Below are 24,671 nucleotides of genomic sequence, written 5' to 3' on the forward strand. Positions count from 1 at the left end.
GCCTTTATTTTTTACTTCATAAAATTGTTCCTGAAGATTTTTTCCCATAGAGGAATCTATTTTTTAAAATTTAATTCATTTTTTTAGAATAAATAAATGCAACAAAATGAAATAACAATATAAAAGTAATATTATATACAAACTGTTTGGAACATATGTATTTCAGGAAAATGTTATGAAAAACTATCCATAATTTACCTAGCCATTGCCAAATTATTAGTAATTTGTTTGAAAATATTGCTATTATAAATTATTTATTGGACTATTATCAGCATTTCAGGTTATTTCCTTTTTAAAAAAAATTCCTGAAATAGAATTCATTGGATTTAATTTTATGATCGTTTTTAAGTTGCTTGGCACAGATTAAAAAACTATTTTCTCAAAGCAAATGACCTAGCCTCTGTGAGCATCAGTTTCAAGAGTCTGTCTGTAATCTCATTTCTTCAATGGATGTTAGTAGATGTCTCAAGTGTACTTTCCTTTTATTCTGCATTCTTTCTCTTTGCAGTGGACTTTATACTTCACTTTTGTTCAGAGCACTTAAACTTTAAGAAAATATCCCTTTAAGAGATAAATTTGTTGTTGAATCTTCCTAAATATGATTTGTAATACTTATTGCGCTCTTTGGAAAAGTGGTTGATCAGAGATGGTCTTTTAGAGAATGTCATTCAAGGAGGGTCAGTTTTGGCAACACACATTTGAGTCACTGTCAATTCATGTGTGAGAATGTGTGTGTGTGTGTATGAAAGAGAGAGACAGATTTAGATTTTCTACCTATTTCCCTACTATACCATAATCTGCTGACCTTGTAACTGTCCATTGAAAACAAATCATAGCATCAGGTTTACTTATATTTCCAAAGAACTGGCCCCAAAAAATGAAACAAAAGAGAAAGTCACACTAAAGACCTGTAAGTGCTCCTAAAAGAAGTGATTGTGGGGAAGAAAGATTCAGCAGTTCTCTGTTATAAAAAAACACTGAAAACAATCATCAGGAAATAAAGCACCCATTAGTCATGCTTTGTTTTTCCAAATGTAATTTTACTGAGATATATTCATATACCATACAATCCATCCAAAGTATACAATTAGTGGTTCATAGTATCATCAAATGGTTGTGCATTCATCATCATGACCAATCTTAGTCATTTGCATTACTTTGGAAAAGGAAATAAAAAGAAAGAAGAAAACCCCAAACAGCCCATACCCCTTATCCACCTGATCCCTAATATTACATTCCACCCAATTTAAAGACATACAATAAAGCTAAGTTAACTAAGACAGTGTAGTATTGTCAGAGATAGATGAAAGCTCAGTAGAACAGAATAAAACATCTGGAAGTAGAGCCATACAAACATGGGCAGTTGCCTTTTTTTATATATATAGCTGTACAACCATTATCAAAGATTAGCACTATTGGATTCCAGCTCAACAATTTATGGCATTTTCTTCTAGCTATTCTAATACACTAGAACTAAAAAGAAACATCTATATAATCAGTCAATAGTCATAATCCTTTGTTAAATACGAATTTCTCCATTATTCGTCCTCCCTCTCATTTAATCATTCTCTCAATCTTCAGGGATAGCTGGGCAATGACCATTTAAATTTCTTTGGGTTAGAAAGATGTGCTGACCTTATGGGGCAGAGGAACAGCTGGATGATGTTCTTGGAGAGACTGGGGCCTCTGGGTTTCAGGACTTGTCTGTCAAAGAAACAATCTAGTGGCCTTAAGCTTCTGAAAAAATTAACTTACTAGGTAACACATTTATAGTCTTAGATAGAGCCCAGGATATTTAGGGTTTTCAGGAATGTTAATGGTTGGGGCCTGGCATACTGTAGCAATTTGAAATATCTGGCTGAAGTTTGCATGAGAACAACCTTCAAAATGATTTTTCAACTGTATTTTAAATCTCTCAGCCACTAAAAAGTTTCTTTTATTCCATTTCTTTTCTCCCTTTAGGTCAAGAAGGCATACTCAGTCCCAAGGTGCCAGGGCCAGATTCATCTCTGGAAGTCATGGTCACGATACCAGGGAGATATACACCCTGGGAGTTATGTCCCACACAGGGGTTAGGGTAGTGATTCTATTTGCAGTTTGGCTTAGAGAGAGGCCACATCTGAATAACAAAGGCAACTGCCCATGTTTGTATGGCTCTACTTCCAGATGTTTTATTCTGTTCCACTGAGCTTTCATCTATCTCTGACAATACTACACTGTCTTAGTTAACTTAGCTTTATTGTATGTCTTTAAATTGGGTGGAATGTAATATTAGGGATCAGGTAGATAAGTGTACAATCCATGGCTTCCAATATAATTTCATAGTTATGCATTCACTACTACAATCTATACAAGAACATTTCCATTTCCTCCACAACGAAAGAAAAGGAAAAGAAAAAAAAAGGAGAAACGACAACAATAATAATCTTCTACACCTCACTATTATCCCCCCTTTATTGATGTGTAGCTTTTGTTATATTGACCTTGTTACAATTAATGAAAGACTTCTTCAATGTTAATGTCAACCATAAACCTTAGTTTGCGTTAATTGTATTTTTTTCACATACCATTGCATTTTTAACACCTTGCAATGGTGGCATTCATGCGTTCTTCTTCATGTAAAATCTTTCTTACATTTGTATATTTAATGACCACAATTGTCAGCTCTAAGTTATACAGTCCCAGTTTGTATCCCTTATCTTTCCTTCTGGTGTCAAACATGGCCCTAACCTTTCTTTTTCAAACATGGTCTCACTCAACTTTGTAACAAACAAAGGTATTGTAGGTATTGTATACCTACAATATTGAGCTACTATCTCACAGTATTGTGCTATCCATTTCTGAATCTTTACAACTAATTCTATTGCACATTTTGTGATCCTTCAACATCAACTGCTCAATATCTACTCTCTTTCTATCTCATGGTATCCTGTATTCCCAACTTCAGCTCTCAGAGTTTGCTCATTATACTTAGATCATTTTAGTGATATCATACAGTATTTGTCTTTCTGTTTCTGGCTCATTTTGCTCAACAAAATGTCCACAAGTTTCATTGATATTGTTGCATGTGTCATACTTTATTCTGCCTTGCAACTATATAATATTTCATTATATGTATATACCACAGTTTGTTTTTCTACTTGTCCATTGATGGACATTCTATCTCCTGGCAATCATGAATAATGCTGCTATAAATATTGGTGTGCAAATATCCATTCATTTCCATGCTTTCAGTTCTTCTGAGTATATACCTAGTAATGGGATTGCTGGGTCATACTGCAGTTCTATATACAGCTTCCTGAGGAACTGCCAAACTGCCTTCCAGATCAGCTACACCATTCCGCATTCCAACCAACCGTATATATGTATACCTGTATTTCTGCATCCTCTCCAGCACTTGTAGTTTTATGGTTTTTTTTTTTTTATAATGGCCATTCTAGTAGGTGTGAGATGATATCTCATTGTGGTCTTGATTTGTATTTCCCTGATAACTAATGAAGTTGAGCACCTTTTTATGTTTTTGAGCTATTTGTATTTCCTTTTTGGAAAAATGTCTCTCCATGTATTTTGCCCATTTTAAATGGCAAATATATGGTTGTTTGTCTTTCTCTTGTTAGTTGTAGGACCTCCTTATAATTCTGGTTATTAAAAGCTTATCTGCTATGTGGTTTGCAAATATTGTCTCCCATTGTGTAGATTGCCTTTTAAATTTTCTGGCATAGTTCTTTGATGTGCAAAAGTATTCAATCTTGAGGGAGAACCCATTAATCTCTCTCTTCTTTCATTGCTCACACTTTGGATGTAAGGTATAGGAAACCACCTCCTACCACAAGATCTTTTAGATATTTCCCTCATTTTCTTATAAAAGTTTTATGGTCTTAGCTATAATGTTTAGGTCTTGATCCATTTTGAGTTGCTTTTTGTAGGTGTGAGACAGGGATCCTTTTTCATTCTTTTGGATATGGATTACCAATTCTCCAAGCACTATTTGTTGAAGAGGCTGCTCTGTCCCTGTTGAGTAAAGTTGACTGTTTTGTCAAAAATTGATTGTCTGCAGATGAAAAAGTCTATTTCTGAATGTTCAACTTGATTCCATTGGTCAATATATCTATCTTTAGGCTGGTACCATGCTGTTTTGACCACAATAGCTCTGTAATGTGCTTAAAGCCAGTTAGTATGAGAACCTTATCCATGTTTTTCTTTCTCAAGATATTTTTAGCAATTCAAGGTACACTGTAATTCCAAACAAATTTGGTTATTGGTTTTCCTATTTCTTCAAAGTATGTTGTTGGGATTTTAATTGGTATTTCATTGACTCTATAAATCAATTTATATTGATATTTTAACTATATTTAATCTTGCAATCCATGAACATGGTATGCCTTCCATTTATCTAGTTCTTCTTTGATTTCTTTTAGGAATGTTTTGTAATTTTCTGCATATAGGCCTTTTATGTCCTTCATTAAACTTATTCCTAAATATTTGATTCTTTTGGTTGCTATTGTAAATGGAATTTTCTTTTCTTGATTTCCTCCTCAGATTGCTCATTACCAGTGTATAAAAACACTACTTAGTTTTGTGTGTTGTTCTATCCTGCTGCTTTGTTGTACAAAGCTCTAGTAGTTTCGCTATATATTTTTTTGAGATTTTCTACATTTGAGATCATGTCATCTACAAACAGCAACATTTTTGCTGTTTGGATGATGGCAACCAATTTGGATGCCTTTTATTTCTTTTTCTTACCTAATTGTTCTATCTTGAACTTCCAGCATAATGCTGAATTATAATGATGACAGTGGGCATCTGTGTCTTGTTCCTGATCTTGGCAGGCAAGCTTTGAGGCTTTCCTTATTGAGTATGATGTTAGACATAGGTTTTTCATATATTCCCTCCATCATATTGAAGAAATTTCCTTCTCTTCCTATCTTTGAAATGTTTTCCTCAAGAAAGGATGTTTAAGTTTGTCAAATGCCTTTTCAGCATCAATCAAAATGATCATGTGTTTTTCCTCTTTGATTTACTGATGAGATGTATTACATTAATTGATTTTCTTGTGCTGAACCAGGCACCTGGAATAAACCCCAATCAGTCATGGTGCATAATTCTTTTAATGTGCTGCTGGCTTCAACTTGCAGAATACTAAAGTATTTTGTTGAGGACATTTGCATCTATGTTCATTAAAGAGATTGGTCTGTAATTTCCTTTTCTTATAACATCTTTGCTTGGCTTTGGTATTAGGGTAATGCCAGCTTCATGGAATGAATTAGGAAACTCATCCTCCTCTTTGATATTTTTGAAGAGTTTGAATAAGATTGGCATTAATTCTTTCTAGAATGTTTGGTGGAACTCACATGTGAAGCCATCTGGTCTTGGACTTTTCTTTTTGGGGGAGTTTTTTGATGACTGATTCAGTCTCTTTACTTATTGTTGGCTTGTTAAGGTCTTCTATTTCTTCCTAAGTCAGTGTTGGTTGTTCATACTTTTCTAGGAAGTTGTCCATTTTGTCTAAGTTGTCAGGTTTCTTAGCATATGGTTGCTCACTGTATCCTCTCATTATCTCCTTTATTTCCTCTGGGTCAGTATGTATGTCCCCCTCCCATTTCTGATTTTATTTATTTGCATCCTCTCTTTGTCAGCCTAGCTTAAGGTCCTTCAATTTTATTGATTTTCTCAAAGAACCAACTTCTGACTTTGTTTATTCTCTCTATTGTTTTCATGTTCTCAAGTTCATTTGTTTCTGCTCCAATATTTGTCATTTCTTTCTTCTGTTTGCTTTGGGGTTAGTTTGTTGTTCTTTCTCTAACTCCTATAAGTGAGCCATTAATTCCTTAATTTTTGCTCTTTCTTCTTTTTTACTATGGCATTTAGGGTAGTGAATTTTCCTCTTAACAATGCCTTTGCTGCATCCCATAAGTTTTGTTTTTTCTTCTTCTTTTTTGGTATACTGTATGGTAGGGTCACATTTCATTGTTTTCCATGTGCGTATCCCATTATTGCAACACTATTTGTTGAATTTTTGTTTGGTTTTTCTTTGTTTGTTTTCCAGGAAGTGCATGGACCAGGAAACAAACCCAGGTCTTCCACATGGCAGGTGAAAATTCTACCACTTGAACCTGTAATTTTGTCTTTTATAAGAGATGGGAAATTTTCAGTGATTATTTTCTCCATTATTCTTTTGTTCCTTTTCCCCTTTTGGGACATCCGTAACATGTATGTTTATATGCTTCATGTTGTCATTAAATTTCCTGAGACTCTGCTCATATTTTCCCATTCTTTTCCCTATAGGTTGCTTTGTATGTAGGATTTCAGATGTCTTGTCATCTAATTCACTAATCTTTTTGTCTGTCTTTTCAAAACTGCTGTTGTATGTCTTCTTCTTTTTTTTTTTTTATTCACATGGGCAGGCACCAGGAATTGAACCTAAGTCTCTGGCATGGCAGGTGAGAACTCTGCCTGCTCAGCCACCATGGCCCACGCTTTCCTTTTTTTTTTTTTTCATCCCTTCTATTGTACCTTTCATTCCCATAAGTTCTACCTTTTTTTTCACCAGCTATAGAATTATTCTGTGTAGTCACCCAGTGTCTTCTTCATATTCTTTGGCTCTTTTGCCATATTTTCCTTCAACTTGTTGAACTGATTTAGAAAATTTGTTTGAGCATTTTCAGTTGTTTCAATTCCTATTTCTCATTTGAAATATTAGTTTGTTCCTTTGACTGGGCCATATCTTTATGCTTCCTAGTAATACTCATGATATTTTGCTGATGCCTAGGCATCTGATTTTCTTGATTGGTTTAATTTGGAGTTTGTTTTCTCTCATTTGCCTATGGTTTTCTTGGTGATTGACTTTATTCTCCATCTGTTCTTTGACATTCGGTTCAACTTATTCTAGGCCTCTGGCAGAACTTCTGTTTAACTGATCAGAATTTTTTAGCTCTTGTTTTTCTAGTGCCTGCCCTGCTTACATGGAAATTTTTTGAAATTGCCCTTTGTGTTTGTGTGTGTTTCACCCTCAGGGGAAATATCTCTCTTCTCTATTCCATCTCGAGGACTGTCAATGTGCTGTTTGTTTTGTTTTGTTTGCCTTTATATGTTTTTAATACACCTTTGTTCAATTCCTCTAGCAACTTTTGCCTGCAAGTCTGGCTCTGGGAGGGTCTCCCCAGATAGGATCAACCCCAGACAAGTTTTACCAGACAAGACAGACACAGGACTGAAGAGGGTGATATCCGTATCAAAGTTCCCTGAGGATGGAACCCAGCAGGGTGCTAGTCTATCCTGTGATGCTTCTTAATTCTGTGCCTTTCTTGTCCCACCCAGCAGATGGCACTTGTCAGCCCATTGCTCCCCATCAGCATAAAGTGGTGTGGTGCTTTTAGTTCTGAGCAGACCTTATCTCTGTCAGGGGCATGGTTGAGTCAGAGACTGAGGCTAAAGTTGGGCTTAAACTGTTTTTTTTTTTCCAGCTCCTAGGTTGGGACTTCTCTAAATATGTCACTACCTATGCTGGGCCTTGCCTCTTTTTTGGAAGAGGGTAGGCGCTATTCTTCAGCCCCCTGTTCTTGGCAGGCTGGAAAAGTTACAGGTCTCTTAAGTAGCCCCTTTTCTACCTTACTGTACTGAAAACGTGCTTGAGACAGGCTGGCCTCAGCTTCTTGTAGGTTAAAGCTGTTGTGTGTTTGAGACAGGCTAGTCTCCACTTTTGGTTTATTGAAATTGATGCTGGGGTCCTAATACTCTGAATAAGAGATGTCACTTGCACTGGACACCACCCCCCCCCTTTCTTGGGGAAGAGAAGCCCTTTAGGGAATTATCCCCTTCACTTGATAATTTACTTTGTTTCTCAGGCTTTCCTTAAGTCCACTCTTGTGTCAGGCAGAGGTAAAAACTAAGAATGCCTTCTGCTTTCTTTAACAGGATGTTAAAAATTAAAAAAAAAAAAGAAATCCTTTTCAGATCTAGTTCCCCATGCACGGGATTTACCAATCAAGAGCCAGAATTGGTATCCGGCTCTATCTGTCCATTTTCTTGGGAGACACAGACATTTCCCAGTATTCTGAGCTCAGCCAGCTCCAAAAGCCTGTTTTGCTCTTCATCAGCCCTGCCGCCTCACTGCTGGGGAAAGACCTTCTGGTTTCTCTTGTGTTCGCCCTGCAGATTTATCTGTGCTTGGAATTTGTATTCAGTAGTCCAAATTTGTCAATCAAATCTGCAATTGCAGCTTGGTTGAGCTCTCCTTCCCTTGCTCTGAGTAAAGCTGGGTTTTTTTTCCCTCCAGGGCAAGACTATAGATAGGTTGCTAAATCCCTGGGGGAGGGGCACCAGCCTTAACAGCAGGGAAGTTTATTTACAGGTCTGTGCTGTGATTTGGCCCTTCCACCCTTTCCAGGCTGGTGTGTGATGTGATTCTGATCACAGAAGTCTGCCAAACCTTTTTTCCCAGATAGTTGTTGGCTATTTATTAGCTGCCTTAGAGGATGAATTAAACCCCACAACTGCCTATGCCTCCACCTTGCCCTGCCTCTTCTAGTAATGTTTTAAGCTTGCTCTTAATATTCCTTCAAGTGCTTTTCTCCCTTCTTAGTTTCTTCTTTATTTCCTATTTTATGACTTTAATACACAGCTGATCTGCTCTTTTGGGCCAAATTTTATTTTTAGATATAATAAAACTTATATAGATGATACTGATCTAAGGTTTTTATGAATGTTAACTAATCCCATTCTTAAAACAACACTATGCGGGTATGTGCTGATGTTCTTCTCGTTTTACAGATAAGAAAACAAAATGATAAAAGTTGAATAACTTGCCCCAGGTCACACATCTGTTAATTGGCAGAGCCAGGATTTGAACCCTGACATCTGGCTCCAGATGTCATGCTCATCACTCCTATGTTAAACAGACTTTGTAATAGTCTGCAGTTTTCATACATCTAATGATTCATGGGTTGCTGTAAAAGGACAAAATAAAGGAAGGAAGAGAGAGAGAGGGGGGAAGGAGAAAAGGCAGGAATGCTGGGAGGAAGGGTGAAGGGGATAAAGGAAGGAAAGGAAGGGAAGGAAGAAAAGGGAACAGAAAGGAAGGGAAGGGAAGCCTGGCCAATCAGTCTGTATTTTTGATGGTAAATTATATCCTTTTGTCAAACCTCCTTGTCTATCATTTTCAAGTCACACCAAACAAATTGAATCTTCAGTTGATTAAAGTATTGAGTTTTTGAATGGCTTGTCATATTAATATTCAGCAGCTTATCATATTAATATTCAACAGCTATCTAAAGTATAAGAAGTAGACAGGTTGATGGAAATAAAAGTGGAAAACTAGGGGATGGTCTGTAGCAGCGTGACATCCAAATTTATTCCTTTTTATTTTTTTAATGCTGTCTTCCTACTTCCTAATTTTGTTTCAATATGCTTTTTGGAGCTTCACTAACAGAATTTTTTCAAAACAAGCATTTTTCATTTGTCAGTATACCCCGTTGTTTTTTCTTTTCTGACCTTCCTTTTTCTAGGGAAGAAAACCATTTTGGGATATGTATTTGGAAATAAATTTGAACACCTATACTCTGTATGTGATATATGAAATAATAAACAGGATTCCAACAAACTACCATACATCAAAGTCACGCAGTTTTAGTTTCTAAAAGCAATGTACTATTGAAATAATGAACGTAGATACCATTGGTGATTGGTCTCTCATCTGCGGAAGAAAAATCTAGATTTTTAGGATCATAGGAATTCCAAAGAATGGAGTTTTATTTTGTTTTGAGAAATTATCTTTTATTTTTCTTAGGGAACAATTGTCATTTTTATCTTTTCATAGGAGCAGTTATTTAATTTTAAACCTAACAGTTCCTATTTGATTTAATACTCTATTGTATTACTATTACCAAATGCTATTGCATGAATACATTACCTAATTAGCATACCATCTCTGTTTAGGGGTATACTCAATTTCCTTAAAACCTTTAGGGTTAAAGAAACTGCTGTATGTGGAGTTATCTCTTTACAATGAAATTAACTAATACTATGTGGGGAAAAGAATCACTGATTTTGTACAATTTTCAGTATTATCAGCCGATAGCTGAACATGGAATTTATATCATGTGTCTCCCTACATTGTGAAATTTATTATGGAGACCTCAGAACACTGAATCTAAATGTATTAGTTTACATTTATCTCTTTTAATTTATGAGAACGGCCTTTCTTTAACAATGGTAGTGTACAAATGTGTGTCTGTGAACCTTCTCAAATCAATTTACAAGTATTGTTCAATTAATCCTCCAAGTTTACCAACAGAGTAGGTGAAATGAAAGTGGGGCAAGTGAAAGAGAAACTTGTTACGGTCCTGTGTTTCCGGTTTTCAGTAAGTGGCGAGAAGCCAGTTCCTGCCTAACTATGTTTTAAAAGATTCTTGAAGTAATGTTTGGGAAGGGAAATTTGAGAATCATGTGAATAATAAAGCAATGCTCTTTGAACCTTTGGTACCACCTTCTGTCCATGGAATTATTATCCAAATGAAGCCCCTCCCTTCCCCCTATCTAGTAAAGATCAAGACATGCTCATCATGGAAACCCAGCTGGCTTGAAACACTCCCAGTGGTCTAGTCAAATCTTTAGAGCAAAACTCACAAAGCCACATTTGTCTCTTGCTTTATATATTTCAAAATATCCTCTGTTATTTTCTGCTTTTACCACTAAGGATCTAAAACACTTGTTTATATTTTAGAATCTGAAAGCAAGAGTGGGCATGCAAAATACGTGACGCCTAAAATAACATATGTTGATGCTAATTCTCTTTTATATATAACATTGCCTAATCTATATATGGCTAGTAATTATCACAATGTGATGTCAGCCAATAAATTTTATAAGATAGATGTTAATAGGGAATAGAAAATAGTATCTGTGACAGGAAGTAAATACAATTTATGTTTATCTCTTCCTGATTGAGATCATTCTTTTACCTCAAGCCTTATTATTTCAAGATATGTTGATTCAAAATATATTATCATATTCTTAATTACCTGTTACTTTGTGACTATTTTGTTAAAGTGACTGGAAAGTTGATCCTCAGTAAAAGTTATAGCATAGTATTAGAATACATGTATTAGTTTCTTAGGACTTCTATAACAAATTACTTCAAACTGATAATAAACTGGTAATAAATTATACCCAAACTGGCTTAAAGCAATAGAAATCTATTCTCCACAGTTGTAGAAGCCACTAGCCTGAAATCAATGTGCTGGAGGGGCTGACCTCCCTCTGGAAGCCTTGGGGCAGAATCCTTCCTTGCCTCCTCCAGCTCTTCTTGACTCCAGGTGTTCCTTGGGCTTGTGGCAGCGTCCTCCAGTCTCTGGCCCCATCCTCACATGGCCTTCTCCTCTGCCTTCCTTCCCTTCAAAAGATGCTTGTCCTTGGATTTATGGCCCACTTTAATCCAGGATGATCATATCTCAAGACCCTTGTCTTATTATACCTGCAAAGACTCTTATTCTAAATATAGTCACATTCTCAAATTCTCTGTGGACTCTCTTTTGGGAGGATGTATCTTTTCAACCCATTACAATAATGAATCAGGATTTGTATCTTTCCTGAAACAATTTATAGGCATTTTTCTCAGAGAGAAAGTTAGTATTTTTAAAAAAGCCTGTCTTAATAATTTTACTTAAACCAAACATTCAATCTTAATATTTTATCAGGTTCTGTGTTACACCAAGTTAAAATTAATCAAACAATTCTCACCTCTAGCGAGAAGATATTGCCAAAGTTTCTGTACCAAGTGTTCATTTAGGAAAGGATGTTTTCATTAGTTTCTCTACATATTTATTTATTTTTTTATTCTTAAGTGTCCACCTAACAGCAATTCAAAGTCCTCTGCCTTCCCTTTTCACATAAAGGAAATCCCTTTGTGGTTAATAATTAGTAAGAATACAAGGGCTTAGGAAGGCCACTGATGTCCAAATTGAGTTCCTCATGGCTTAACAGAATCGTATCAACTGAACAATTTCATTCTCATCAATTCATCATTCCTCAATAGTATCCCTTTCTTTTCCTACACACTTTCTCACTGGCATCTTATCCATTTCCACAGCTGTTGATGTCCTCCTAATATATATATTCAAATTAGACTTCTATCCTGAGTTTCAGATATGTATAATCTCATGGGAAATGGATGTATCACAAGTCCCTCTCAAATTCAATGACTTACTCTCTTCATCTCTCTTTCTACCGAAACTTCTATTTTTTTGTACTCCCTTCATTGAGTTTTTTCTTCCTTTTTTTTTTCATAACTATCACTTTTATCCAAACTGTCTACCAATAATTATTTCTAATAGCCATTATAAGACTCCTTAATTTATCTCACCGACTATATTTAACTGGTCCACCAAGTTTGGTTCATTACATATCCTAAAAATACCCATTTCTACTTTGCACATCTTTTGTGCAGCCCATCATTATCTTATGCACGGTGTAATGCAAGGTTTCTAAACCTTGGGACTGTGGACATTTTGGACCAGATAATTCCTATTGTGGCAGACTGTCTGTCCTGTGCATTATGGTATATTTCACATTATCTCTGGTATCTACCCTGTAGGTGACTGTAGCTACCTCTATTCCTCATGCTGTGATAACCAAACATATCTCTAGACATTTACAAATGTTCCCTGGGTAGCAAAATCAAACCCCAGTGAAAATGTCTGGACTGAAGCAATTGCATCCTAACTTACTTCCGTGCTTTTAAGTTCAACATTTTCCAATCCATATTAAACCAAAGTAAATTTTCCAAAATTAAATGATGACAAAATTCTTTTCCCTCTCATTTAAGACACTCTTGTGACTCCACAATGTCTGAAGGAAAATGCAAAAAATCTTGTAGCCATTTACTGCCTCACTGAGTCATTTCTTTTTTGATCGAAAGTACTCCTGAAAAAGCCAAGAGTTAACCCCAAGAAGCTTTACATTAAATATTTACATGGTATAGCTAGATACATGCTAACATTTTCATTGCTAATGTTTAACCACGACTTCAAGGCAGCTTTTAGTGAATTAAGAAAATACTTAATTACCCAAACTCCTCTTGCTCTTGATTTCTTACATTATATTTTTTATATAGTTGGACAAAACAGAAAATTTTGGTTCCGTAAGAACACAGCACATTCATTTTAATTATTGTTGATGAAAAAACATACCTACAGGAAGGAAATCAAAACATGGTCTGCAAACTGTAAATTTTAGTCTCTATTCTTTCCAAATTATGCTGCAAAAACAGAGAGACAAAAATAACTGCCCTACAGAAAGAACAGCAGCATTTCAATGCACAATTGAGAAGCACCTGCATTACTCATTAATGCCATGGCAATAACCTGACCTATTGTTAGAAATCTAGCAAGAACATTTTTCATTGTTCCCCAGTGAGACTTTATGCCAACCAGTATTGATTGTAAGAGTTCTGAACTCCTATTAGAATCTTCTAGCCTCTCAGTTGATAATTATTTCAGTCCAATAATAAGATGATTTAGAATTGTGAAAATAAACTAACGGATGCTGTTCAAGGTGCAAGGTAAGTCAAACTGTCCAATACTTGGACAAATCTAATTAGGGTTGTTTTTTCATTGAAGTAAAAACATACATTTCTCTCAAAGATTTTCCAGCAAGATGTTTTAAATTACTGACTCCTATTTGGTTTTGGAAATCATTGTTTTGTTTTTTGAAGGAGTATGATATGTTTACCCTAAATTCTTAATGTCACCAAGTATAATTCAGAGTGAGATCTAGATCTCATGCATTTGTAGACAAAATGTGATGTGAAACACAATATAAAGTCAGAGAAGAAGGAGTAAAAATTGGTGAGAGGGAGTATGGAAAGGAGTAAAAATGGGATGCCACATGGTTCTGATAGTATAGAAGACTACTTTGTCTTTGAATTAGAGACTAGTACAGATCTTTGCTTTGGTATATTTTCCCTAACACAGCATCTATAAAAAGACCCAGCAAACCATCTATGGTTCCTAAGTTCCTGGCAACTTAATTTATAACTTTTACCAATATAGTGAAGTGAATAACGAGATGGGTCCTAAAGTCATAAAACTTTTAGAAAATAACATGGGACAAATCTGCACTACCTGGGATTCATTGATGGATTCTTAGAAATGACACCAAAAACACAAACAACAAAAGAAAAAAGAGATATATTGGACTTCATCAAATGAAAACTTTGTGTATCAAAGGACATTTCCAAGGAAGTGAGACAATCTACAGAATGGGAGAAAATAGCTGCAAACCATATATCAGATAAATGCTTAATACACATAATATATAAAGAACTTTTACAAATGCAACAACAAAATGACAAACAACCCAGTTACAAAGGGCAATTAAAAAGTGGGCATACAACTTGAACAGATATTTTTACAAAGATGATATACAAATGGCCAATGAGCATATGAAAAGATGATCAACATCATTAGCCATTAGGGCAATGAAAATCATATCACAATGAGATGCCCTTTCACACTCACAAGGATGACCATTATTTAAAAAATGGGAAACTACAAGAATTGGAGATGATACAGAGAGATTGAAACTTTAGTGCATTGTTGGTAGAAGTATAAAATGGTGCCATCACTGTGGAAAAGCAATATGGCAGTTTGTCACAAAGTCATAGATTTATGGTTCTTATATATATAAATAGCTTATGGCCTGACAATTCTTAGGAATATGCCCCCAAAAAGTGAAAAGCAAGGTCTCCAACAGATTCTTGCACACCAGTGTTCATAACAGCATTAATCATAATAGCCACACTGGAAACAGCCCGAATGTGCATCAACAAATAAAAGGATAAACAAAATTTGGCACACGCAAATAATAGAAAATTATTCCACCTAAAAAGGAATAAAGTTCTGAGAAATGTTGCATTTCTTCATGCAACTTCATGCAAGTTTCATGAATGAAACTTGAAAACATTATGCTCAGTGAAATAAGAAAGGCATATAGGAAAATATTATATGGCAGCACTTACATGAGATATCTAGAAATTGACCAATTCATAGACAAAGTACATTAGAGATTACTATGGGATGGTACAAGAAGGGACAAGAAGGAGTTTTGCTTGGTAGGTACAGAATATTTGTGAATAGAAATTAATAAAAATGTTAGTAGATGAATGAATGAATTAACTTTAACAGTCAACCTGGGGGAAAAAAGAGGAAGATGTAAAAGGCCCCTGGAGTCAGACTGCTTTAACTCAAATTCCAGCTCTACAACTTGATAATCATGTGGTATTGGGTAAGTCATTTAATTTTTTTATGCCTGAGCTTCCTCATCTGAAAATATGGTGGATAATGATGCCCCATTAGGTTGTGATAAAGTTCTTATAACAGTGCCTGCTATAACAGAGTTGTACAATAAATGCTGCCTATTATTATCCAGCACAATCACATAAAACTAAGATTTAAGACAAGTACATAAGCAGGTAGCATCTCAATAGATCTAGATGGCTGGAACAAGCCTACCTAACACAAACTGGAAAGACTTTCTGCAAAAAACTGTTCTCTTTCCATCTGTTCTATCTGTTTTTAGATATCTGTTTCATCTTCATGTGAAAAGTTTCAGTGCTCAATTCTCTCCCAGTTTACTCTGCGTTAATGATGCTTTTAATGCTTGGCCTAAGTTAGGGGTTTGAAATAAGAGAAATGAAGACAGTTATACCTTTAATTTTTTTGTTTTAAAAGGTTTTGTATGATGGTTTTCTGCTCTGACTACACATTAATTTGTGAAAGTTTTTCCAGGAAAGTTCAGCCAAAGGAGCTTGGATGTCTCCTATGCTTACTTGCTGTTTTGCAAATGATTTCTCATTTTGCTCTTTCTGTTTTGTTTTGTTCTAAATTATCACTTTCTCCCTTGTTTCCTATCACAAGCTCACACCTTATTCTTTTTTACTAAGATGACATTTTTGCAATGCTTATTAGCTAAACATTATTCATAGAATTTGGAAGCTTTTACCTGATGTCCTAAACACCTCAGGAGAAAGGTACCCTGGCTATTATTACTACTGTTATTATTAACAATCGCAATAATAGCAGAGCACAGCTGTGGAAGAATTGGGGAACATGCATTTGCTTGCTTTTTCAGACATTTTAAGATCCACACAGCAAAAGCACAGAAATATGTCTCCTGTATTTTGGGCAAATGAAACCTGTCTCTTGATTTATGTTAATTGTGCTTGAAAACCCAATCCCCAGGGCCCTGGTCTTTTCATCCTCTCATTTGGAATTCATTCTTTTTTCACTGGCTAGTAATTACTGTCCTATGTCCTGACCACCCAGCTGTGCTCCGACATCATTTCCTAACTTTTGCTGTCCCTACTTCTGCTGAGGTGAGCACTTTCCTGCTACTTAGTGTCCGCTAAATCACCCCACAAAGATGCAAATGTCCTGCTCCTTAGTGCAGAAAGAGCTGGCAGTGTAAGTCTTCTATTTTTGCTTGATGGAAGTAAAATGTATATAAGTAGGAAACAAATTAAACTTCTCTCAGTGTTTATTTCTCTAGATTGCATTTAAAGGTCCAAGTGCTGTGGCCAGGGCAAGGATCTCTGCAACATTCAACAAATGATTCTACACACACTCCCAATAAGTGCTAAAAATGGCTACATGCAGGAATTTCATCTTCCCAAATAAAATGAATGGGGAGAAGGCAAAGCCATGTCACTGTAACAATTGCTTATTATAGTGACTGCTGTTCTGTCTTTGCATTGGCACCTCCCCTTCATCCCACCATCTACAACCTACACAAATGAGGATGGCATTACTTTGCAACCAGCAAATCATTAGCTTTCAGCCTGACCTATCAGTTCCAGGCATAGGAGTAAAGTAGACCAAGTGTGATTTTAAAGGCCTCATCTCCTCATTTGATTTATAATGTCTTTTTCACCTCCTACCCCTCTCCACAGAGAAATCCAGTTTTCAAGTAGCCATGAGGTTGGAACTTTAAGTAAATGCCTAAGTTCATAAAGAGCGAGATATAAGTGACTAATATTATGCTCAGGCATCCACAGTTTGACTAAAATCAGTGGAGCCATTTCCTTATCATGAAATAATGTCTTGGCACTGGGAAGTGTTGTCCTTTTTGACACTCTGGTTGAGAGAAATTTGGGGCAGGAGGAACTTTAGACTCTACTCTTTAAAAGAAATTACAAAGGGACGCAGATAATTCTTGTAGCTAAAGCTTTCTCTGCCCTATGGCTCTGGAAACCTTGTCTTTCATATATTAATGTTATTTACAGGTATCAAAGGCAATAATGTAAGGGTGAGAAAGTGAAAGATTGATTTATCTGAAGAATGAAAGTTAGGCTAAGTGGTTATGATTTACTAATTTTTTTTTTTACATGGGCAGGCACCAGGAAGTGAATCCGGGTCCTCTGGCATGGCAGGCAAGCATTCTTGCCTGCTGAGCCACCATGGCCCACCCTGATTTACTAACATTTTCCAATAAATTGTTAAACAATTTCAATCTACATAAATTGTAGTTTTGATGGGGAAGAGAACATTGCTACAACATATGCCTAAGTGGAATGAGAATCTTGGTGAGTGTTAGAGCTGCCTTGTCCACTACGGTAGTCAGTAGCCATGTGTGGCTATTGGGAACTTTAAAATGTAGCTGGTTCAACTCGAGATGTGCTCTAAGTGTAAAATAGACACTGGATTTCAAAGACTTAGTACAAAAGAAGAAAATAATTAATAATTGTACATGGATTTCATGTTAATATTTGAATAGATTGAGTTAAATACAATTAAGTTCACCTTTTCATATTAGATGTTAAAATTAATTTCACCTTTTCACATTTTGATGGAAAATTTAAAATTTTAGACTTTTAAGTGTTAAATTACCTATCTGACTTGTATTACATTTCTAATGGATTGTGCAGTTTTAGAGAATTCAACATTGTTGGCAGAGGGGCTACCTGCAGGAGAAAGATGAGCATGGAATGAAAAGGATAATACTGGGGTCAGACCCTGATCATCCCCTCATGCTGGTGTCTGAGCACTGACAAGAGAGAGGCTACAGAAAGAACAGTGTTCATAAGGAACCTGGGGGACTTAGTCATCCCTGCTTGGGAACCACTCCCACAAAGTGCAATACACAAGTCGGCATGGGCTGAGGAGTTTGTTCTCCCTCACATTTGACTCATGAACCGTCTCTGGACTGTATATGCCCTCTTCCGTTTCTTCTATGTAGGGCCTGGGGGAATCCATTGGACATGGCGGAACCCTCATATGCCTGGAGCGACATGGCCAAAGGGAGAGGGACATCACAAGGCCCAGTGTATATAGCTGGCAAAGAAGAAGAGGCACCTGGTAGAAATAGCCTTTGGACGTACAGTTGAGACCCCAGAGAGGACCCTCAAATTTTGAGTGGGGCTGAAGGAACTATTTGGGAAAATGGCATCAAAAGCCAGGTTCCTGTTACCATTTTATCTCTCCAGTTATACCAGAAGCTACTGAAGTTTGAGGAAACTTGGATTTGCCAGACTTATTCTTAGTGTCAAATTTGAGAAGGGAAATTCAAATTTGAAATTTAGTCATCACCTATTTATAACTGTTCTTTTAAACAAGAATTTTTCAGTTATCATTGCTTTCTTTTTTAGAGCTGCTCGCTTCTATTTTAAACTCAAACTGGACTTTGGATATACCTGTCATTTTTTTCAACCTATTGTCGTTTTATATTTGTATGAAGTGTTTAGGAAACTCCATTTCCAGCCGTGGGTTTATTCTGCTCCAGGTCACTCATTAGTGCCAGGGCTGGTTAGTGGGCTTTTCTCTGATGTGTTTGGATCTTTATTTCCCACAGCTTCTCATATAATTGTGTAAGACCCAATTCTTAGAATACGTTCCTTATTCTAGAATATTTATAGTGGTGATTCTTCCATAATTGAAACCTAAATGTTACAAGTAGCTCAATGAAAACATCCCCATGCAGTTCCCAAAATGTTGCTAATCTGCATCAAAGGGAGAGGATAGCCGGAGGTGCTGACCGGTCTCTGTGTATGTGATGGGGAGGGCTCAGAAAGCAGTGACATGGTAACACTTTCGTTCACCATCTAAAACTAGTAATAGGTAATTGAATTCATTTCTGTAAGAAAGCCTAAATATCTCCAGCTGTGGCTAAGAAATTGGAAGCTCCCGCAGGGGGCAATGTTTTCGAGAGTAAAAGTAAGGATTCCACTGAAATTATCCACAAAGGATACATCAACAGGTTAACTGTACAGAAAAATACACTTTTTTCTACAGAGTTTTTCTTACTTTGGGGTTGTTTACTTAATTATGTTTATTTTAAAATTGACTACTATGTGACATTCCATTCTGTTGAGTTTATTGTTCAAGGAGCAGGAATGATTAATGACTATAGAGAAATTATGGATTCCTATTGTTACTAGGCTAATGTAGTAAGACCGAACTAAACCATATAATGCATGATACATATGCACGGCATTCTATGGGATATAAATGATTGTGTAAATGCTGATGTTATAAAGTCTGCTTTCTGGTCTAAATCAACATTAGCTCAAAAAAATAAGAAGGTGAATATTTTGGATTCAGGCAAGGCCTTTCTCCAAAGGAATTAAGTAAAATATTGCTTTTCCTATAGAAGTACAAGAAAAGTTGGTTGATTTCTATCAATTGAGCAAAATCTGTTTTAAGTTAAGATTACTGAACTTTTTAGATGAATATAATCATATTGTTTTGATTTATCATGTACTTATAAGGAATAGCTAGCTATTCTATAATGTTCTAAACTTTTAAATAAATAAATACTTTGAGCATATTTATGTTTTACATGTATTGCACATGCTATTCATATTTTAATGTCAATAATAATAACGAGTATACTGTGTGCCTGATACCAATATCAGCCCTGTGAAGTGGGTAGTAGCATTAACCCCACTTCACAAATGAGCGAAACCGATGAACAAAGTTACATAACTTATCCAAGGCCACCTAGCTAATACAAAGTCAGAATTTGAACCTAAGCAAGTTATCTTTTTTCTAAAAAAAATATTTTTACTGAGAAATCTTCACACAAATACATTCCATATGTGGTGTACCATCAATGGCTCACAATATCATCACATATGTGTGTATTCATCACCATGACAATTTTTTAGAACATTTGCATCACTCCAGAAAAATAAGAAAAAAGTAAAAAGAAAAAACTCATATGTACCATGCACCTTACCCCTCCCTCTCTTTGTCCACTAGTATTTCCATCTACTCTATTTTACCCTTTGTCCCTCTATTATTCATTTATTTTTTTCCATACTTTTTTACTCATCTGTCCATACCTTTGATAAAAGGATCATCAGACACATGTTTTCACAATCACACAGTCACTTTGTAAACATTAATATCTTAAAGTTATCTCATAAGTTCTATAGTATACTAGCAGGTTGGTTTAGGCAATTTGAAGATCGGTGGCTCTAGTTTGTGTGTGTTTTGTATCCTGCTTCTTGTTCTCTACCATTTGGTAAGAGTTCCTTAGTAAATTGCTCCCTCATTGGATGCAATCAAGGTGGGACTGTCAGTTTAGGTGATTTTCCCTTTATTTAAGTCTAAATGATGATCAAATGCTTTTTCTCCTGAAAATACAACCCTGAGAAGAGTAAAAAAATGAAGGGAAGTGATTCAATCTGATATTTGCATGGTGATTCTCTGAAGAAAACGCTCCATTAGTTTCCAGAACATTTATCTTCCTGAGGGTTTTCCTGATTCCTGTCTTTCCTGAGACCTAATTGTTTCCCTTCAATACTGTGAACTCTGTAATATTTTAATTGTATTTTTGTGTTCGTTTACTTGGGTATGATTTATTCTGTTAGAATTGTTTTTCAGCCAACAAAGTATTCTGACCGAGAGATATGAATCCATAACTTTGGCCATTTTAGAATAGCTGTGGTCTAAATATTCAATTCTGTTGTTTCTCCAATCCCTTAAAACCTAAGTATTCCAATTGCAACAACTGAAACTCCAAACTGCATTTCCAATATTATGTATACACAAAGACCCAGGGCAATCATTGTCTCTTCCTTAGCCCGTTTGTCTTTGTTTCGGTTGTTGTTTTGGAAAATGTGGTAACTTTGACTTGATTGCCCTTGCGTCATAAGTAGTCACAGCTTAATTGTGTTCCAATTTATTGGACTTCATGAACTTTTTTGGTGGGTAATGTTTCCTTTATTGATTCTAGCTTCAAAATTCTGTTTCTGTGATGGACACTGCAGTCCTGACCTTCACGTTGAATGTTCTACAACCATTGTGTAATTCCTATACCATTTTAAAGTGTACAATTTTAGTACTTTTTTGTTTTTTTACATATTTAGTGTGTGTATATATATGCATGTTTATTATACTCACAAAGTTATGCAGCCATCTCCACCAAAATCTAATCCTGGGACATTTTTTCATCTCCCCCATAGGAAACCTTGTACCCATTAGCTGTCACTCCCTATCCCAAACCTCGTTCTGTCTCCCACATGTACTGCCTCTCAAACCATTAATCTATTTTCAATTGATTTATTCTGCTTAATTATCTTAACAGTATTCCTTTTATAAAATAATTTTTATTCATTCAATGTTTAGCATTCTTTAATTTTATACACTTACTTTAAGCTAACTGTATTTGTGTCCTCATAACATGAGAGACAAAATAACTGCAAGACATGTAGCCACATACATTTTTCATATACCCCCTACTTCTAATGATTAATGTATTTTTGAGTTTGGGGAATTAGAGAGTAATACGCTTAAATTTACTCTGGATCTGAGCGAACAAAAAATGGCAACAGAAATACCTTACCATAAAAGGATACAGATCAAATTCCATAATTTTTCATAGAATTATTTGTCTTTTTCAGCTTCCAGTTGCACACTCACTTGACCTGAAATAAATAAGCAAATTCATCTTTAGTTAAGCAACTTGGAAGAATATGAAGTTCTTTTGAGTACTTACTATTTACCTTGTTCTTCCAAATACCATTTCTGAAAAAACAAACAGTTTTGCACTAAAAAAAAAAAAAACTGCTACAGAGTAGTGTCTGTTCCCCTAAGTATAGGTATTAAACAGTAATTAACGTTTCCCTTATATTACTCCAGAGAAGATTTAAAGGGGTTATGTTTCTCAGTTTAGTGCTTTTGACTTCAGTCCTTGCTGTTCTTAAACAGTATGTCAACTCCTGCTTTTCATCATTTTACACATGAAGAAACCAAGTTTCAGAGTGGCTAAATAACTTGTTCATGGTTTGCGCAAATTTTACATTACCTCTCCAAAAATTCACTTGAAATAGTGACACCCAGTGATTTTGTGGGAACTCCAGAGGTCACAAGTAAGTAAATATTCCAGTGCTTTTGAAACATTAATCTCAGGGTGGTCTCAGATCTTAATTATGTCACTTGTCCTAATCATATCTTCTTTTCAAGGAAGCTTAATTAATAAAGCACTGAAGGAACATGTGCAGCAAGCACAGTAAGAAAGAAGGATAATTATGGGCAGAATTCATTTGGGTACACAGCAGCCAGTGTTTTCAGGATTTTGTTATGAAGACGGCGATGGTTATTAAGACTTGAACTAAAGGCCTTTCCTTTCAAATTCTGACTCCATTTCTACTTCCATAGGTAGAGAAGACTGACTCCACGTAAAAGAACTAAAACATGTTCTGGATACTGCATCCAGATGCATAAGATGGAAGTGGGTCTTTCATGCTCCCATGGGAGAATCACATCCCTTCAGCACCCCTTGGATCACCTGTGGAATCCAATTGAGAAACAGAGAACTTGCTGAGGTCCAGATTTGTGTGCCAGGGTAAGAAAATCACTTACTGCAATAGTATAAACATGAGGCTATACAGGAGAATGTGCTGGATCCCCAAATGGACCTTGGCAGGTTGGGTGAGAACCAGGTGGATCAGTGCAGAAGTGGGGATGATCTCATAGCCAGGGGAAAACTGAACAAAAGGCTCATACCATTTCATGGTCCAAGGAGCTGGAGGGAGGAAGAGAAGGAAGGGCTTGGAGTGCAAGAGTATTGAGACCGCGAGAAGAAAAATATCTCTAAAGTGTCCTTCTCCCCTGGTGAGGAGATGGCAGCCCAGGTACCTGGGGAAGCCCTTAACTGAGGCTCCCAGACAAAAAGGCCTGTGGGTGGAGGGAAACGGACTGGGAAGGTAAATATGTGTGGAAGCACGGCCATCCAGAGTGGTCTGAGCTCTGGACTGCAACTCCCTCCAGACTGTGCTACTGCCTTTGTCCAAGAGTTGAACTCCTCAATCCTAATAACTATCATTTCATAAATGCCTCCCATCTGCTGGTCACTAAGCCAAATCCTATAATACATCATTTCAAATCTTTTTAGCCATTTTGCAATTTGGGAAGTGTTGAAGTATGGACTGTATTTTACAAAAAGGAGGGTGAGATTCTGTGGTCAAGTAATGGGCAAAGGGAGTGTCACCCAGGAGCTGCAGCCAGGATTAAAACTCCAAGTCTAACTGACTCTAAGCCTGTGCTTTCTAGTTAGAGCAAATGAAGACCCATTTAAGACATGAAATGAAAGATTTCTATTGTCTTTGCTGTTAATTTTTTACTTTTCCAAAAATAAGTAGACCAGTAGTTTTCCATCCAAACCCTAAAGAATAGTTAACAATGCTTAACTCTTATTTCTCCTGGTGGTTTCACAGAAAATTGAGCATGTTTTGCTCCCAAGCAGATCACAAACTCATCAAAGGCAGATACCATGTGTTACATACCTTTGTATCTCCCAGGGACTCTTGAGCTCTTTCCAAATACCAGACTTTGCTCATTTATATGTATATTCTCTCTATGCTTATTTCTGTAGTTCTCAGCATGACTAACAGCCTGGTTCTGAAAGGGTTTTCATTAAAATAGGTTCTAGAGCAACAATTTCTACTTCCTCAATATGCACTGCAACTTATGTTTAGTTTCTAAATCAAAATTAAATTTTATTTTCCCACCTTCCTTTGAATCATTTGAAGATGTCCAACTTTTAAAATAACCATCAGAAATTATTTTTATAGAGGGCAAGTGCCTGGCCTGTCTGACTCTTATCTGTTTTATAATGGCTGCCACTATGATGTACATTCTTAGGAAGTGTGTCTGACCTTTGCAGATAAAGGTGAGAGAAGGAATCTTCACTGCCAGATGACCAGTCTGACTGAACTTGACATCAGTGAAGCAGATTTGTTCAGGACAATGTACTTAGCAAAGCAATGAAGCTCCTCTGTGACTTGGCCCAAATTTAATTCAAACTTGAATTTTCTAACTCTTCCTTCCAGTACTCTCTTGATCCATGCATCAAGGACTTCAACTATAGAGAAGGGTCAAGGAATATGCTATGTCTTTCTGAGACTCCCCACTTTACACTGCCAATTCTGTCTTCCTGGAATGCTTTGCTTCATGTGGGACTCTGAAATAAACAAGGATGCAATTCAAACTACATTTTTTCCAATAGTGCTTAGTGGTTAGGAGTACATATTCTGGAGACAAACCCATTTTCCTAGTTCTAGCATGTCCTCAACTAGTTTCTGACCTTGATCTTGGCTCAGAACCACTGAATCATGGTTTCCCTACCTGTAACATCAGAAAAATATTACCTACCTCAACACAGTTATTGTGAGGATT

At 36.2% G+C, this 24,671-nt stretch overlaps 1 long non-coding RNA gene across 2 annotated transcripts in view; it reads left to right on the plus strand.

Annotated features, from left to right (window-relative positions):
* LOC143661329 (uncharacterized) overlaps positions 1-24,469 on the plus strand; it is a 35,431-nt gene extending 10,962 nt beyond the window's left edge. For both annotated transcript variants that reach the window (XR_013164515.1, XR_013164514.1), the window contains 2 exons: positions 22,653-22,839; positions 24,160-24,469. This is a non-coding gene — a long non-coding RNA (uncharacterized LOC143661329). The remainder of the gene's footprint in view (positions 1-22,652; positions 22,840-24,159) is intronic.
* The last annotated feature ends 202 nt before the right edge of the window (positions 24,470-24,671 follow it).

This window comes from Tamandua tetradactyla, chromosome 2 (genome assembly GCF_023851605.1).
Source record: "Tamandua tetradactyla isolate mTamTet1 chromosome 2, mTamTet1.pri, whole genome shotgun sequence".
NCBI lineage: Eukaryota > Metazoa > Chordata > Mammalia > Pilosa > Myrmecophagidae > Tamandua > Tamandua tetradactyla.